The following is a 17584-nucleotide window of genomic DNA, read 5'->3' on the forward strand; positions in this document are numbered from 1 at the left end:
ACAAAATCTTAGATCAAGGTCTATTAAAACTTATGATGAAATGTAAGCACATTTAAAAAAAAAAATCTTTCCACCCCACAGAACAAATTCTTTCAAAAGACAAATCACCACCTTCACTCAAAAACCAGGAGAAAACCTCTACCAATGTTGGGATAGGTATAAAGAGCTACTTAACATTTGTCCACACTATGGTTTTGAAACATGGAGGTTAGTGTCTTATTTCTACAAGGGGCTAACATCCCAAAGTGGACAAATCGTTGAAAAACACATTCTGAACCTATAAGCCAAGTCAAATCGGTTGATGGTGAATTTAGGAACAAAAGTCATGAAGATGCATTATATTATCTCGACAATATAGCAGAGGATGCACAACATTAGGACATAATTAGTTTGCATGAGCCATCGAGTAAACCTCAATTATCTCCATCTAGTGGCGACATGTACAACCTTAGAAAAGACCAATACATTCAAGCCAAATTTGCATCTTTAACTAGAAAATTTGAAATATTAGAGTCGAAAAAAAATGATTATGTAAAGTTTGTTCAAGATTTTTCATGTTATGTTTACGATTCTACTGACCATTCTACGCAGAACTGTCCTACCTTACTAGCTCTGAGATAAAGTTTGAACGAACAAGTAAATGACGTCAACAATTTCAAAAAGTTGAATCCTAATCCATACTCCCAAATCTACAACTTTGGTTGGAGAAAACCACCAAATTTCAATTGGAGAAATGACAATCATGCACAACCTTCATAACCAGCTCCTCCACGTTAAAATTTCCAAAACTTTCAGAGTTACCCACCATATGTCCCACCACCAAAAAAACTTTGGAAGACATGCATTCATTCATTGAAAAATAGGAGTCAATCAATAACCAAACGATGCAAACATTAACTAATTTGACAGAAATTGTCTTCAAACTTACTTCTACTCTCAACATGCATGAAAAATGTAAGTTTTCTGCTCAACCTAAACCAAACCCCAAGAGTCAACGACATCCTCAAATGGGTAATGTAGGAAACCAAAAGATGGGCCATTTCAAATTGGTTATAACCCTTCGTAATTGTAAAGTTGTCGAAAAACACATTTTGGACACTCGTGAACTAGTAAAGATTTAATTTTAGAGAATAAGAAAGAATCTATTGAACCTTTAATCTATAAAGAAATAACCAACTCTCCTCATATACTCTCATTTCCTCAAGCAATAGTCAAGCCAAAGAAATCAAACCACAGTCTAGAAATTTATGAAGTCTTTAAACAGTCAAAGTCAACATTTCTTTGTTGGACATCATTAAACAAGTACCATCTTATGCTGAATTACTGAAAGATATGTGCACTGTGAAAAAAAAAAGCTGTAAAAGAAAGCTTTTCTAGCAGATATGATATAACTTGAAAAGCCAAATAAAGAGAAAGCATCAAAGTTCGAATTAAAGTCCTTACCAAAAGAATTAAAGTATGCATATCTTGGAGAACAACAGACCTATCCAGTGGTAATTTCATCCCAACTCACAAGTGATCAAAAAGATATTTATTTTCTAGACACGATGCTAAGACAATATTGATATAATGGATTTTGCTACTTCAAGAATTTAACCTGACAATGAAGGACAAAAAAGGTGCTAAAAATGTGAAAGGCCATAAAATTAGAGCTCCCGAGACAAGAAGAAATTCTTAACAAAAGTAAAAAGTTTTTACTGAGATGATCCATACATATTCAAATGTTGTTCATATAAAATTTTTCAAAGATTCATACCAAATGACAAGGTAAGTAGGGTCATTCAATTTTGTCATTCTGAAGCATGTGGTGGCCACTTTTCTAAAAAAAAAACAACTTCACAAATATTGTAATGTAGATTTTATTGACCTATATTATGTAAAGATTCATATGCATGCTGTAAAGTGTGTAAAAATTGTCAAATGACGGCGTCTATTTCAAAGAAAAACATGATGTCGTTAAACTCTATCCTTATCATTGAATATTTGATTGTTAGAGAATTGGTTTTATAGGCCCTTTTCCATCATCATTTGGATTTGTATATATTTTGGTTGCCATTGATTATGTTTCAAAATGGATTGAAGCGATTCCTTGTCGGCACAACGATCATAAGACTATGATATACTTTTTAATAGGAAATCTTTTGAGCTTATTTGGAATACCTCGAGCTATTATTAGTGATGGAGGTAAGTATTTTTGTAACAAACCATTTGAGTCCTTAATAAAGAAATATAGAATTACACATAAAGTTGCTACCCTTTATTACCCTCAAACAAGTGGTCAATTTGAATTCGTAAATAAGGAGATAAAACAAATTTTAATACTAAGTAGCTACGCAATCAACAGAAAGTTAGTGACGTGACTTGCTCCTCAATGGGGATCCCCATACTAATAGCTTGCTTGTGGAACCCTTTGTTTGGTACTTTTACTGGGGATCCTCATTTTAGTCAACCGACCATGGAAGCTTTTTCTCAGGGAGGTGCTCTTGGCCCGGTGAATATCGCACTAAACAACACAGCAGTAAAGTATACAGCGGATGAACCTAGCTGAAAAATGAATGCGAATGTATGAAACTTTTTACCTCAATGTGGCAGCAAGAATACATATAATATGTCGAATGAAACTAAAGGCAAACAGACACTTAAACCTCAAGGATTTTCCCTAATGTGCACATAGACTTTCAGTGGTTCAAAAATGAATACAAACACCCTCTTTTAGGTCGATCTTGTGCGTTCAAATCTTGATAATGCTGGTAATGGGTATAAATTGCAATTGAATGAACTTGAGGAATTAAGGAATGATGCATATGAGAATTCCATAATCATTAAGACAAGAACCAAAGTTTTTTATGATAAAAGAATATTTTGGAAAACATTTGAGATTGCTCAAGAAGTGTTGCTTTATAATTCTTGTCTTCATTTGTTTCCAGGGAAGTTAAAGTCAAAGTGGGGTGACCCATTTGTTGTTAAAAAAAAATCATATGGGTCGTAGTAACTGAGAATCCAAAGAATGGTGTCACATTAAAAGTTAATGGTCAAAGATTGAAACCATATATGGAATGCCAACCATGTGAAGTAGATAATGAAATCAATTTGAGTAACCTACCAAATCTTGATTAAACATTTTGTTTTAACTTTTTGTCATTTTGTTTTATTGTTACTCAACCATTTGAATTGTTTAATTTTTTTTCTCTTTTTTCTATCTTGAATGAAGTGTCTTACGTTGTTTCTTATTTAAGTGTTTTTGCTTGACAATTGTGTTTCATTTCACCATTTTTGATATATGTCGTGTACCTCCATGAGAATAATCCTTTTCAAAATCTTAAAGAACTTTACGTGTAAAATTTCACCTGAGAAGCTTGCTCTGAATTTGTAAATCACATCCTATTTAGGATCTACGTATGACCACCAGTGTTAGTATCCACTTTGAAGATCTAGAAAGACAACTCAAGGAAATAGAGAGTGGTATTTATGAACTCCAATTGAAAATTGAGGTAAATTCAATAAAAGATGAAAGGTGAATTACATGTTTGATTGTATTCATTGTGTGTTTTCATTTTGTTGTTTTGTTTTCCTTCACTTTTGACTTGATTTGTTTCTTTGATATGTTTTGATTCACTTACCTATATAAATGGCGGATAATGGTACTCCATGACTTTTTGAGTTAATATTTTCAATTTCCTACAATAACTAAAACCTTAAAATCAAGTATAGAAGAATACAACATAAATTGCATATGTGTTTTCCTTCTTACCCTCAAAATGCTCTAAAGAAGATTTACAAAACTCGTTGTGAATGAATTAGTTTGTTAATAATCAATGGAATTTCTTCTGACATTTGTTGGTAAAAGCTTATTTGTTAAAAAAAAAAAAACAAGAGCTTAGTAGCTTGGTTGTAAATATCCTAACTGTGTAAGACTTACAATAAACCATGTTGTAAAACTTTAGGTATGGTTTCTGTAAATCGTGAAAATAAAATTAAATTCGTTAAGGAGTGCATGAATAAATAATCGTTAGATGATATTTTACGATCTCTTAAGATGAATCCGAGTGAATATGTGCAACGTGAGATTCATAATTTATAAAAGCTATTCCAAAAGGACAATGCATAGTTTAGTCTTGGGAATTTGACTCTAAAAGACCATGTTTGCTAATTTTGTTAATTTAATTGGTGGGTTCAACCACCAAAATTGTTATTTAATTTTAAGTTATTAATTTTCTTTTGTACACTCATATTATTTGCATATTTAATTTAATTTTTTTTCTTTTTGTAATTTTTATTTAGTTTTTGTGTTACTAATTTGTTTTTTATCTTTGTGATATAATTATTGTATGAGACATTGGTTTCGAACTTCAAGTGGCAGGTTAATTCGTAGATCTCAATCACCACCACTAATCATGGACGAGATCCAAGTCGAAAACAATTTAGGCCAACTTAATCCTCCAATTGATCAGGGAGACAACTGATCTCAACATGATCAGAATCAATCGAGAACTTTGAGAGACTAGATGAATCCAACAAGAACTGAAGCACTGTCGTGTATAATATTTCCTTCAAAAGCATCTCGATTTAACTTCAAACCAGATATTATCCAACTTTTACAAATATTTCATGGTTTAGAATCTAAAAATCCATATTTGCATCTAAGAGATTTTGAGGAAGTTTGTAATACATACACAGACCAAAATTGTAGCATGAACATAATTAGATTAAAGCTTTTTTTTTCTTTTTCATTAAAAGACAAAGCTAAAACTTGGCTACAAAATCTTAGATCTGGATGAACAAGAACTTGGAATAACATGCAAGAACAATTTTTTAAAAAAATTCTTTCCATCTCATAGAAAAAATTCTTTTAAAAGGAAAATCACTTCTTTCACTCAAAAAAATGGAGAAACACTATACCAATGTTGGGATAGGTTTAAAGAATTGCTTAACATATGTCCACACCATGGTTTTGAAACTTGGCGATTGGTAACTTATTTCTATGAGAGTTTAACAGCACAAAGTAGACAAGTTGTATAAATGATGTGTAATGGTGAATTTAAAGATAAAAATCCTGAAGGTGCACTAGATTACCTTGACCAATTAGCTGAAAATGCACAACATTGGGATACTGTTGAAACTTTTGAATTGACTAATAAACCACAACCATCTCCATCTAGTGGAGGAATCTAAAACTTTAGGGAAGATCATAATTTATAAGTAAAATTTGCATCCCTAGTTAAGAAGGTTGAAGATTTAGAAAATAAAAAAAGTGATCAAGTAAAATCTGTTCAAGAAATTGCATGTGATGTTTGTAGTTCTAATGATCATTTTACTCAAGATTGTCCCACTTTGCCTGCACTTAAAGAATGTTTGTATGATCAAGCTAATGCCATCAACACTTTTAACAAGCCAAACCCATATTCACAGACTTATAATCCTGGTTGGAGAAATCATCCAAATTTTAGTTGGAGGAATAATAATAATGCACAATCTTCACAAGCACCACCTCCACAAAACTTTCAAAATACTCAGCCTTATGTACCATATATTCCACCACCATGGAAAAATTTGGAAGATACAATGCATTCATTCATTAGGAAGTAGGATGCTATTAACAATCAAAATGCACAAACCTTTTCTAATTTGAAAGATACTCTTGCTAAAATTGCTTCTGCACTCACAATTCAAGAAAAATGAAAATTTCCAGCTCAACTACAACCAAATCCTAAGATTCAAAATGCACCCATGGACCAAGTTAAGTCAGTTATAACTCTTCGTAGTGGTAAGGTTATTGATCGGCCTATTCTTGAACCTTGTGAAAATGAAAATTCAAAGGGTAAGGAAGAACTAGATAAACTTACACCTAGTGAAGAAATAACTAATGTTCCATATGAACCACCATTTCCGCATGCATTGAATAAACCAAGGAAATCAAACCACTCTTCTGAAATTTATGAAATCTTTAAGCAAGTGAAAGTTAACATTCCTCTGTTAGATGCAATCAAGCCGATACCTTCATATACCAAATTTTTAAAGGACTTATGCACTATTAAGAGGAAATTGAAGGTAAAAAAGAGTGCTTTCATGGTTGAACAAGTAAGTACCATTTTGTCTACTAATAATAAGTCAAAATATAAAGATCCTGATTGTCCTACTATTTCTTGTATTATTGGAGATCACAAAATTGAGCATGCTTTGTTAGACCTTAGTACTAATGTTAATTTGCTTCCACATTCAGTTTATCTTCAACTTAATCTTGGTGAGTTAAAATCAACTTTAACTGCACTTTTGCTTGCTGATAGATCAGTTAAAATACCAAAAGGAATAGTGGAAGATGTTTCAGTACAAGTTGATAAATTCATATACCCTGTGGATTTTATTATTTTAGAAACTGAACCTGTTGTGAATAATTATAAACCAATTCCTGTAATTTTGGGTCGACCATTTTTTGCAACTGTTAATGCTTTGATTAATTGTAGGAATGGTTTAATGAATTTGTCATTTGGAAATATGACTTTGGAATTGAATGTTTCAATATGTGTAGGCAACCTAATGAGAAAAATGAGAATGAAGAAGAAATTGATGAATAAAAGGAATTGCTTGAATCTTGTATAGAGGAGACTATTCAAAAAGTGAGTTTTTCTGAACTTAGTGATATTTGTTTGGTTAATTCGATTGAATCAAATAAATAAATTGAACATGATACTTCTAATATAAATTTGTTATTTGATTCTTGTCAGACTTTGCAAAGTGATGATGGGAAACCAAAATTTGAGGAGCTTGGAATCATTGAAAAGACTGAAAAACAAGAAGCACCTAAATTGGAATTGAAAGCTTTGTTAGAAGGATTGAAGTATGCTTATCTTGGAGGAGAACAAACTTATCATGTTGTGATTTCTTCGACCTTATCAAACGACCAAGAAGGTAAGTTACTATATATTCTTAAAAAGCATTAAAACGCAATTGGATGAACTTTAAATGACATTAAAGGTATTAATCCTTTAATTTGCGCACATAGAATCAATTTGAAAGAAAATGCTAAAACATGTCAACAACCTCAAAGAAGATTAAACCCACACATGAAAAAAGTAGTAAAAACAGAAGTTCTTAAGTTACTTGATGCATGAATTATTTACCCAATCTCTTATAGTAAATGGGTAAGTCATACACAAGTAGTGCCTAAAAAATCTAGAATCACTATTGTTAAAAATGAAAAAGATGAATTAATTCCAACACGAATTACATCTAGTTGGCGCATGTGCATTGATTATAGGAAATTAAATGAAGCCACTAGAAAAGATCATTTTCCATTACCATTTCTTGACCAAATCTTAGAAAGACTAGCTGGACATCCTTACTACTGCTTTTTAGATGGATATTCAGGTTATTACCAAATTCATATAGCACTTAAAGACCAAGAAAAAACCACATTTACATGTCCCTTTTGAACATTTGCATTTAAAATAATGTCATTTGGACTTTGTAATGCTCCTGCAACATTTCAAAGATGCATGCTAAGTATTTTCACTGATATGAGTGAACGTTGTTTAGAGGTCTTTATGGATGATTTGACAGTGTTTGGGAATTCTTTTGATGATTGCCTTGAAAATTTGGAAAACATTTTAAAAATATGTGTTGAAAAAGAACTCGTTTTAAATTGGGAAAAATGTCATTACATGATTACTTCTGGAATTGTTTTAGGTCATGTTGTATCTTTTAAAGGAATTGAAGTTGACAAAGCAAAAATTGAAGTCATTTTTAAATTGCCACAACCAAAAACAGTTAGAAATGCGTGATCCATTTTAGGGCATGCATGATTTTATAAGAGGTTTATAAAAAACTTTAGTGTCATATCTAAACCACTTTGTAACCTCTTATTAAAAGATACACCATTTGAATGGACTGATGATTGCCAAAAATCTTTTGAGAAAATAATTTGCCTTTTGACATCTGCACCTATTATGTAATTTCCTGATTGGTCTTTGCCTTTTGAATTAATGTGTGACACAAGTGACTTTGCTGTTAGGACAAAAAAAGGATCGTAAGTCGTTTGTGATTCATTATGCGAGTAAGACTTTGGATAGTACTCAAATGAATTATTCTACAATTGAAAAAGAATTACTTGTTGTGGTGTATGCATAAAACAAATTTCGCTCATATTTGATTGGTTCTAAAACTGTTGTTTTTACAGATCACGTTGTTGTGAGATATTTAATGACTAAACAGAATGCCAAACCAAGACTAATTCGTTGGATTTTGTTACTTCAAGAATTTGACCTCACCATCAAAGATAAAATGGGTGCCGAAAATGTCGTTGTTGATCATTTATCAGGACTCACATCTGAAATCTGCACTGATATAACACCCATCAATGATTCCTTTCCTGATGAATTTTTATTATCTGTTACTTCAATACCATGGTATGCTAACATTGTTAATTTCCTTGTTACATGTGAAATACCTTTGCAATGGAATACTTAGGAGAAGAAGAAATTTTTTATTGAAGTAAAGAAATTTTATTGGGATGATCCTTACTTGTTCAAATATTGCCTTGATCAGATTTTTCGACGATGGATTCTTGATAATGAGGTAAGTAGTGTCATTAATTTTTGTCATTATGAAGCATGCGGTGGACACTTTTCTTAAAGAAAAACTACGGCTAAAATTTTGCAATGTGGATTTTATTGGCCTACCATATTCAAAGACACATATGAATTTTACAAAACTTGTGAAAACTGTCAAAAATTAGGATCAATTAGTAAAAGAAATATGATGCCCTTAAATCCCATACTTGAGATTGAAATATTTAATTGTTGAGGAACTGATTTCATGGGTCCATTTCCACCATCTTTTGGATTTGTGTACATATTAGTTGCTGTTGATTATGTCTCAAAATTGATTGAAGCAATGTCTAGTCGAAATAATGATAGTAAAACTATCGTTAAATTTTTAAGAGAAAACATTTTAAGTCGATTTGGAATCCCTCGAGCCATTATTAGTGATGGAGGTAGGCATTTTTGTAATAAGTCATTTGAGCCTTTAATGAAAAAATATGGAATTACACATAAAATTGCTACCTCTTATCATCCTCAAACAAATTGTTAAGTTGAATTAGCAAATAGGGAGATAAAACAAATTTTAGAAAAAACAGTTAACCCAAACCGCAAAGATTGGTCTCTTCAATTGACTGATGCACTTTGGGCATATCATACTGCATTTAAAACGTCTTTAGGAATGTCACACTATCGGCTGGTTTATGGTAAACCTTGTCACTTACATGTTGAACTTGAGCATAAATCATTTTGGGTTATTAAAGGTTTTAATTCAAATTTGGATGATGCTGGTAACATGCGAAAATTGTAATTGAATGAACTTGAGGAATTAAGAAATGATGTATATGAAAATTCAAGAATTATTAAGGCAAGAACAAAAATTTTTCATGATAAAAGACTTTTTCGAAAAACATTTGAAATTGGTCAAAAAGTGTTGCTTTATAATTCTCGTCTTTATTTGTTTCTAGGAAAGTTAAAGTGAAAGTGGAGTGGCCCATTTATTGTAAAAAATGCATATCCACATGGGGCTGTAGAAATTGAGAATCCAAAAAATAGTGTCACATTTAAAGTTAACAGACAAAGAATAAAGCCCTATCTAGAAAACCAACCACGTGAGCCAAGCATCGAAATAAATTTGAGTGACTCACAAAATCTTGATTAAGTTTTTAATGAGTGTTTTAACTTTTCACTGTTGTTTTACCATTTGAATTGTTTAACTGTCTTGAATGATACGCGTTGTGATGTTTCTTACTTAAGTGTGTTTAATAATTGTGTTTTCTTCATCATTATACATCATGAGCACCTTAATAAGGAAGATTCTGTTCACACATCTTAAAAAACTTTTACGAATAAGATTTCACTTGAGAAGATTGATACAAAGCTGTAAATCACATCCAATTTGGGAACGACAACCACCAGAATTAGTGGCCTACGTTGAGGATCAAGAAAGACAACTTAGAGCAATAAAGCGTGATATATATGAATTTCAATTGAAGCTTGAGGTTAACTCAATGAGAGGACGAATGTAAGTTCATTTTCCTTTGTACATATTGTGTTTCTCTTTTGTTGTTCGCTTTCACATTTGATTTGATTTTGGTGTGTTTTGATTTATTTTCCTATATAAATGGCAGATAACAGTACTCCGTGAATTCTTAAGTTGGTATCCTCAGTTTCCCACAATAATTGAAATCTCAAAATCAAGCATGGAAGAAATACAACATAAATTGCATAAGCGTTTTCCTTCTCTCTCTTAAAATGCACTAAAAAAGATTTACAAAGCTTATTTTGAAAGATTGTGTTTGTTAATGATCAGTGGAATTCCTTTTTATATTCGTTGGTTAATTGAAGCAAAGGTCCGATTAGCTGGTGAGTTTCCTAATCCATTTATTTCTTACATGCCTGGTTTTAGTAAAAGCACATTTGCTAAAAAATGAAGATCTAGAAGACTTGGCCCAGAATGTCATAATTGTGTACGACTTAGTTGCAAACTAGAAGTTTGTAAATCTTTTGAAATGGTTTCTGATAATCGAGAAGACAAAATTAAATTTGTCAAAGATGGCACGCGTAAAGAATCGTTGGATGATATCTTACGATCTCTTGAGACGCATCGAAGCGGACATGTGCAATATGAGATACACATGTTATGGAGACTATTCCAAAAAGAATGTGCAAAGTTTAGTCTTGGGAATCTAACTCAAAAAGATCTTGTTTGCCAGTTTATAAGAAAAGTGGATGGGAAGCCTATCATCAACCCATAGAGGGCGTTCAAGCCGTTACTAAACGTAAAACCAGAGGAAGATGTGAGCCACAATCACAACTACCAGTAAATATCCTTTTACTTTATTGTTCTTTTATCATTTGCATTATTGCATTTAATGGTGTGATTTTGTATTTAATCATTATTTATTTTCTTTTACTTTTTTTTCTTTTCACTGTTTGCTTTTCTTTTTACTGTTTGTTTATGAATAATTGAGACATGAGCTGTATGCGTCATCTGACAAATACAACAACCCATTTACAGTTGTTTCTCATTTTGTTTGTCACTCAGATCTTTAAATAAGAGCTCTTTTTCCAAACTACTCACAACTTGTTTTTGAAGATTATTCTAATGGCAGCATCTTCGAGTAGACAATTCAAAAACATTTGTGTGTTCTCTGGATTTCATTATGGAAAATACAAAGAGTTCGTTCAAGCAGCTGTAGATCTTGGTCGTGCCATAGCTAAGAGGAAACTACACCTTGTATATGGAGGAGGTGACCGCGGGTTATCAAAACTTATCTCAGAAGTTGTTTTTATTAGAGGAAACCAGGTGCTAGTTATCATTCCGCAAGCCTTAAAACCTCTAGGATGCATGTTTGATGTACTAATTGGAGAAGAGTTAGTTGTCTCAAATAAGCAAGAACGAATAACTGAAATCTTGCAACTTTAGAGGCATTGATTACATTTACATCTTGGGCCCATTTAAACATCCAAAAAAATCCATCGGTTTACTAAATGTTAATAATTTTTTGATGGGTTGCTTACATTCATTAACCATACAATTAAGAATCATTTTATTCCAATCTCTGCGAAAAATCTCTTTGTTTGTGCTTCTACTGCTAATGAGTTACATGATCTTTTACAAGCTTACAAAGCAGAGCCAGATCCTAAGACCTTGGCATTGGAATGGTCGACTAATGACAGTAACCCTAGCCCTAGTAAGAAGTACAAGTTAGACTTAACTCTTCGGTTGTAACTATCTTCTCAGAGCTATGAGGTTATGTCTTCTAAACTCTACTTCTTTCCTTTAAGTCATTGAGGACAATGTCTTGTTCAGGTTGGGAGGAGGGAATAGTTGACAATTGTGGAATATAGCAAATCATAGTAATGCTTTTGTCGAAGATGGCAGAATATGGGGTGTAGCGACCCTAGAAACGCATCTTCAGCGGCTTGTTCAAGTGTGATCTTTCATATTTCTTCTTTTATTATTTTTTTAATCTTTTTTTTCCTTTTTGCATGCATATTTTTAAATTATGAATTATGTTTAGATTAGGTTGGGGGGAAGGGTAGTTGACGTAAATTGTAAATAGGTAGGTTTATTTTTTTTTAAAACAAAACCCAAAAAAAAAACCAAAAACAACAATTTTTTGTGTCTACGATGGCTGTGTAAAGAGTCACAACTTTTGAGACGCATCCTAATAGTCTTGTTGTATTATATTTTGATTTAAAAATTCATAATAAGTTGTTTTTGTTCCCTTTTCTTTAAATTACTCAAATTTGTGAACTCTCCTCCATTTAGTTATAAAGTTATTTTGTTGTTTACTCATTTAACATGTATTATTAAATCATTCTTCACACACACACACTATGACACATACTAGTGGGTTGTAAGTTAAACTTTTTGTAACATTTAGTTCTTTTAATTTATTAGGGATAATATCTAAAGTGGTAGAAAGTGTATATTGCAAAAAAAAAAAAAAAAAGAGGTGAAAAAACAAAAAAAAAGAAAAAGAAAAAAATTGAATGAGTTTAATTTTATTATATCTAGAGCCCGAGTAATTAATTCTGTAGGGGTGTTTTAACACCTAGTGCCCTAAGGTCAACTGGTCTGGGAGTCACTGGCCTAAAGCTCGCTATATGGGTTATAGATATATTGTTTGGTTATTTATTAAAAACACGAGTAATTAAGTCTGTAAGGGTGTTTCAACACCTAGTGCCCTAAGGTCAACTGGTCTGGGAGTCACTGGCCTAAAACTCGCTACATGAGTTATAGATATATTGTTTGCTTATTTATTAAAAACCCGAGTAATTAAGTCCGTATGGGTGTTTCAACATTTAGTGCCCTAAGGTCAACTGGTCTAGGAGTCACTGGCCTAAAGCTCGATACATGGGTTAAAAATGTAATTTTCAAAAAAAAAAGCTTGAATAATCTACTATCTGAAAATAAAATTTCTAATGAGTTTTAGAACGAAAATGTTGTTTTCTTTTAATGAAACCCGATAAGTATTGTGTTAATTACTTGAGCAGAAAAGAAGGTTTATAATATTCTGGATAATAAGTGAACGACCAAGAGTTAAAAAAAAAACAATTGGGAGAGTTTATTTATTTGGTAGTTTAGAGGATAGATGAACAACTATTAACTTGCATGTAAATTTTTTAAATCTTAATTTAATATAACGCTTTAATTGCTAGGGGCTAACAATAAGCTAGTTGGGGGGTGTGATTAGTGTTAAAAATTGCATGTTTATTAAGGGATAAAAATATTATATTGTTTTATTAGTATAATTTATATTTGTAATTGTGTAACATATTGTGAATTTTTAATTATTTTTCTAAATATTTGATTTTGTATATTTTTGTATGTTTATTAGGTAAAAATAATAAGTTTATGCAATTTGAGGCTCTGAACAAATGTATGGATGTCAAATTTGGATTCCGCAAGTCCGAGAAATTATGTCATTGTCGAGGAGGATCCAAGACTTTTGTTGTAAATTTTTACGGTTTTACCACGGTAAATGTGGTAATTGTAAAATTATAAGTTTTTATCATATTAGGTATGATAATTATTAGTGGAATGTGTTGGATATGCTTGAGTGGATAAGTTAGGTTTATGTTTTATTAGTAGGATTATTAATGGGACAAATGTAAGGTTAAGATGTAATTAGATTTTTTTATTTGTGTGGTGAGGATTTACCATGTATTAGTATAAATAGAGGGGGTTGAATACACCTTTCCACACTTCTCTTCTTTCCCCCCAAATTCTTCTTCTCGTCTCTCTTTATAATTTATTTTCAATCAATAAAATTAGATTTATTTCAATTTTCAAATTACATTTTTAATTATGTGTTTTTCAATTTTAGTAATTTCCTTTATTAAAAAAATGTTTAGCTAAATATTAATAGTTAGGGGAAGGTAAAACTCTTAGGAAATAAATATGATTTAATCAATTTCTATTTTTTATTTTATAAATTAAGTTATTTTCTATTTAATTTTATGCATATTTTATATTATGAAATTTTAATTTATTGTAGACAAACAAGGGAGTTTGACACAATAAATTCTTATTATCTTAACATAAGGTATGGTAAAATGGTATTTTGACTTATTGTAGACAAATTAAATTTTGGCACAATGATACTTAATCCATCATAAAATTAAATGGAAAATAATAATAATTTATATAATTAATCTTTTGGGCAATAAATCTAAAAAAATGGCAAAAAGAATTTATTAAGTTTTATTTACAACTAAGAGTGAATCCATAACCCTAACTAATTCAATTTCATAGTATAGTTTTATTTAAATTAAGTTGTTTATATTTAAGTTTTATTTTCAAATTTTAGATAAAATAAAATAAACAAATTAAATCTTTTCTTTGTGGATCGACCTCAGATTCACCAAGATATATTATAACTAAGCACTCTTATACTTGAGAGTTAATCAAACACTTTTAAATCGTGCCATAAATTTTCAGACCTAGGATTTTAAAAAATGTCATAGGCACGAATACAAGCCCAAAACAATTAGAATTTGCGACAAAGCCACCAACAATCGATACAGTTCACTACACCAACAATGTCCTATGTCCATTTTTAAGCTTGAATAAAACAAGGCGGCACAATTAACCTTTGATCTAAGCGACAATTGATTGGCATTAAAAAGTGTCATTTAATAACGATAAAATTATTAGTTTTTTACTTATTATGTCGATTAATGTGCTCATTACTTATAAATTATCTTAATACTCCCCAAATATATTTTTATGTTAAATTAATTCGCAATATGTTAATTTTTATCTTGTAAATATTTTTCAGGAATAAAGATGGAATTGGAATCGAAAGTGGGAACAAAGAAGGACCGTTGGAGCAATTTAGAATGCATCATTAAGGAGATGTAATAAATAATAAAAAATAAAAAATAAAAAAGAACAAAAGGCAATTATGATTTGGTTGCTTGTGATGGTCAGGAGGCCATCACGCCTCCTGGGCATCACACCTTGCAATATGTATATATAATATAAAAATAAAATAAAATATTAATATTAATAAAATAAAAGAAAAGAATATGCTTCCCTTACCTATAAAAGGCAAGGGGATGCAAGCAATTTAGGGGGGAGTTGAGCCAAGAGCTGATAGAGAGAGTGGTAGCTAAAGGTGCAGCTAAAGAATTTCTTTCTTTCTTACTTTCTTACTTTTCTTTTCTTTGTTTCCATCTGTATCAATTTTCTTTGTAACATATTTCAAAAGTTTATCAAATAAAAATAATGTTGTGTTTTCTTTCAATATGAGTGGCTAATTTTACTAAGTTGAGGTGAAGGGTGAAGCTCAAAGTTTCAAACTATTAAATTTATTACTTTTTCAAATTGAGTTTTTAAGTTTATTTTATTCTTTTCTGGTTATTTTTATGTCATGTTAATTTATAGATTCTTTTGGATTTATATGGTATTTTGACATAATGTCGATACATTAATACAATTGTGGCACATTAGGTACTTTATTTCATATTTATCCACACACATAGAATTAAATTATATAATAATTAACTAGTAAAAGTGAGAAAAAAATATAAATGAGAGAGTATTAAAATTATAGTTTGAATATTAAGAGTGGATCCCATAACCTTAGCATATTTTAAAATTTTTTTCTAGTGATTTCTTTTACCGCAATTAATTTCTTTGTCTAATAAATTGACAACTAGATTTTAAATTTCCTATGGTTCGACCCCGGATTCACCGAATTATATTATAATTAGACAATCTTATACTTGGGAGTAATATACTTTTGAATCGTGTCAACAATTAATGCTCAAGCCATGCAATGGTTTGACATTTTGACTTCTACAATATTAGAATATTGGATGATGTTTGGCAAGTAAGCAAGTAACAAGAACTACTGGAAAACAAGAGAGAATATTTTGAAGAAACTTGTAGAAGATTCTAATTAATTAATTGAAATGAAAGCACATTACATATTTATAGTGCTGAATTCTACATGCTTCTAATTCTGTTCTAAATGCTTTTTATTCTGTTATGCTCACGTGAGCTTTGCTTAATACAAGTTAAACCAAATAGCTAATTCTGCTACATTAGCTTAGTAGTTGATCTGCTGCTGTTGGCTACACAATATGCTCTACATTCAAGTAACATCTGATTCACTTGCAGCCTCCCTCAAGTTAAAATGTCTAGAATGAACATTCAAGTATGTGCTTTGGTTCACAACTTAGCTATTTGGTCTGCACTTAGTATCAAACAAACTTGAATTTGCTTGGACACAACTTTGTCTTTAATGAAATGTACGTCCAGCTCAATGTGTTTGGTTTTAGCATGATAAATAGGGTTATATGCCAAAGCAATTGCTTCTTGATTGGCACACTAGATTATAGGGGTGGTGCTAGGTTGAATGAGTTAAAGCTATATACTCAGCCTTTGTGCTTGATCGAAAGACCACTGATTGGTTCTTAGATAACTATAAAGCCAAGTTAGGACCTAGATATATTGCAAATCCTTATCATCTCTATCACAAGCCCAATAATATTATACAAAATAGTTTAACTGCATAGCACAACAACTATAGAAATGCAATCCAAAACGTAAAGTACCCTTCAAGTATATCAAGAGTCTCATTCATGCTGTCTAATGATGAGTCATTGGACGTAAGAAAAATAGGCTTAATTTGTTAATTGAGAAGGCTAGCTCTCGCGTTGTGAGAGTGGCATATTACAAAGCTCTAATAACACTTTTACACTAAGATGCATTATCAATTTCATCACCTAAGTCTTTAAGATATGACCAGTTCACATAGGTATAGGCACTGGACTACAACTAGCCATGTCCATGTTTTGCTAAAATATCGACAATATATTTGGCTTGAGATAAATGAACTATATTTTGAGTCTTTATGACTTCAATGCCTAGAAAATAATGGAGCTCTGCCAAGTCTTTTAAAGCAAATGTGTAATGCATTTCTTGAATAACCTGTTGAACTATAAAAGAGCTGGAGCTAGTGATGATCATGTCATAAACATATGCCAAAACTAGAACCAAACAACCTCTATCCCATTTGAGGAAAAGAGAGTTATCAGACTTGGAGTGCTGAAAATGCCACTGAGAAAGCCTTACATACTTGAACCTAACAAGCTAAGCTCTAAGTGCTTATTTTAAACTATACAAAGCCTTCTTTAATTTGTAAATATGTGGTGTGTGAAATCTTTAATGCTATGGATGTCAATGTGCAAGTGTACATAATAAGTCATATACTGATGAGTATTCAGATCGTCTCTATAGGGATTTATGTTATCAGATTTGCTATAACAATCTTAACAACGCAGTTTTGTTTTAATTGGAAATAAATCGACAAATAATACTAATAAACTAATTAAAATAAAATGCAATAAATAAAAAATGTAGTAAAGAAAGTTATCACGTTAGACAGAGGGATAAAAGCAATGTAACTTAATGGTATTTACTGTCTTTCTAATTGAGAAACTGTTGCTACAGCACTGGGTAGAATCCCTTATGCATCCTCAGCTGTTGCTTGTTGGATATCTTATATCTAATGCAATCTAACAGTGAC

The 17584-nt window shown here is 31.2% G+C and overlaps 1 non-coding gene across 1 annotated transcript; it reads right to left on the minus strand.

Moving 5' to 3' along the window:
• Positions 1–4843: 4843 nt before the first annotated feature.
• On the minus strand, positions 4844–4952 carry LOC112095478. Its single transcript, XR_002903849.1, has one exon. It is a non-coding gene; the product is annotated as a small nucleolar RNA R71 (small nucleolar RNA).
• Positions 4953–17584: the final 12632 nt, after the last annotated feature.

Source organism: Citrus clementina, unplaced genomic scaffold (genome assembly GCF_000493195.1).
Source record: "Citrus clementina cultivar Clemenules unplaced genomic scaffold, Citrus_clementina_v1.0 scaffold_9, whole genome shotgun sequence".
In the NCBI taxonomy this organism is placed as follows: Eukaryota; Viridiplantae; Streptophyta; class Magnoliopsida; order Sapindales; family Rutaceae; genus Citrus; species Citrus x clementina.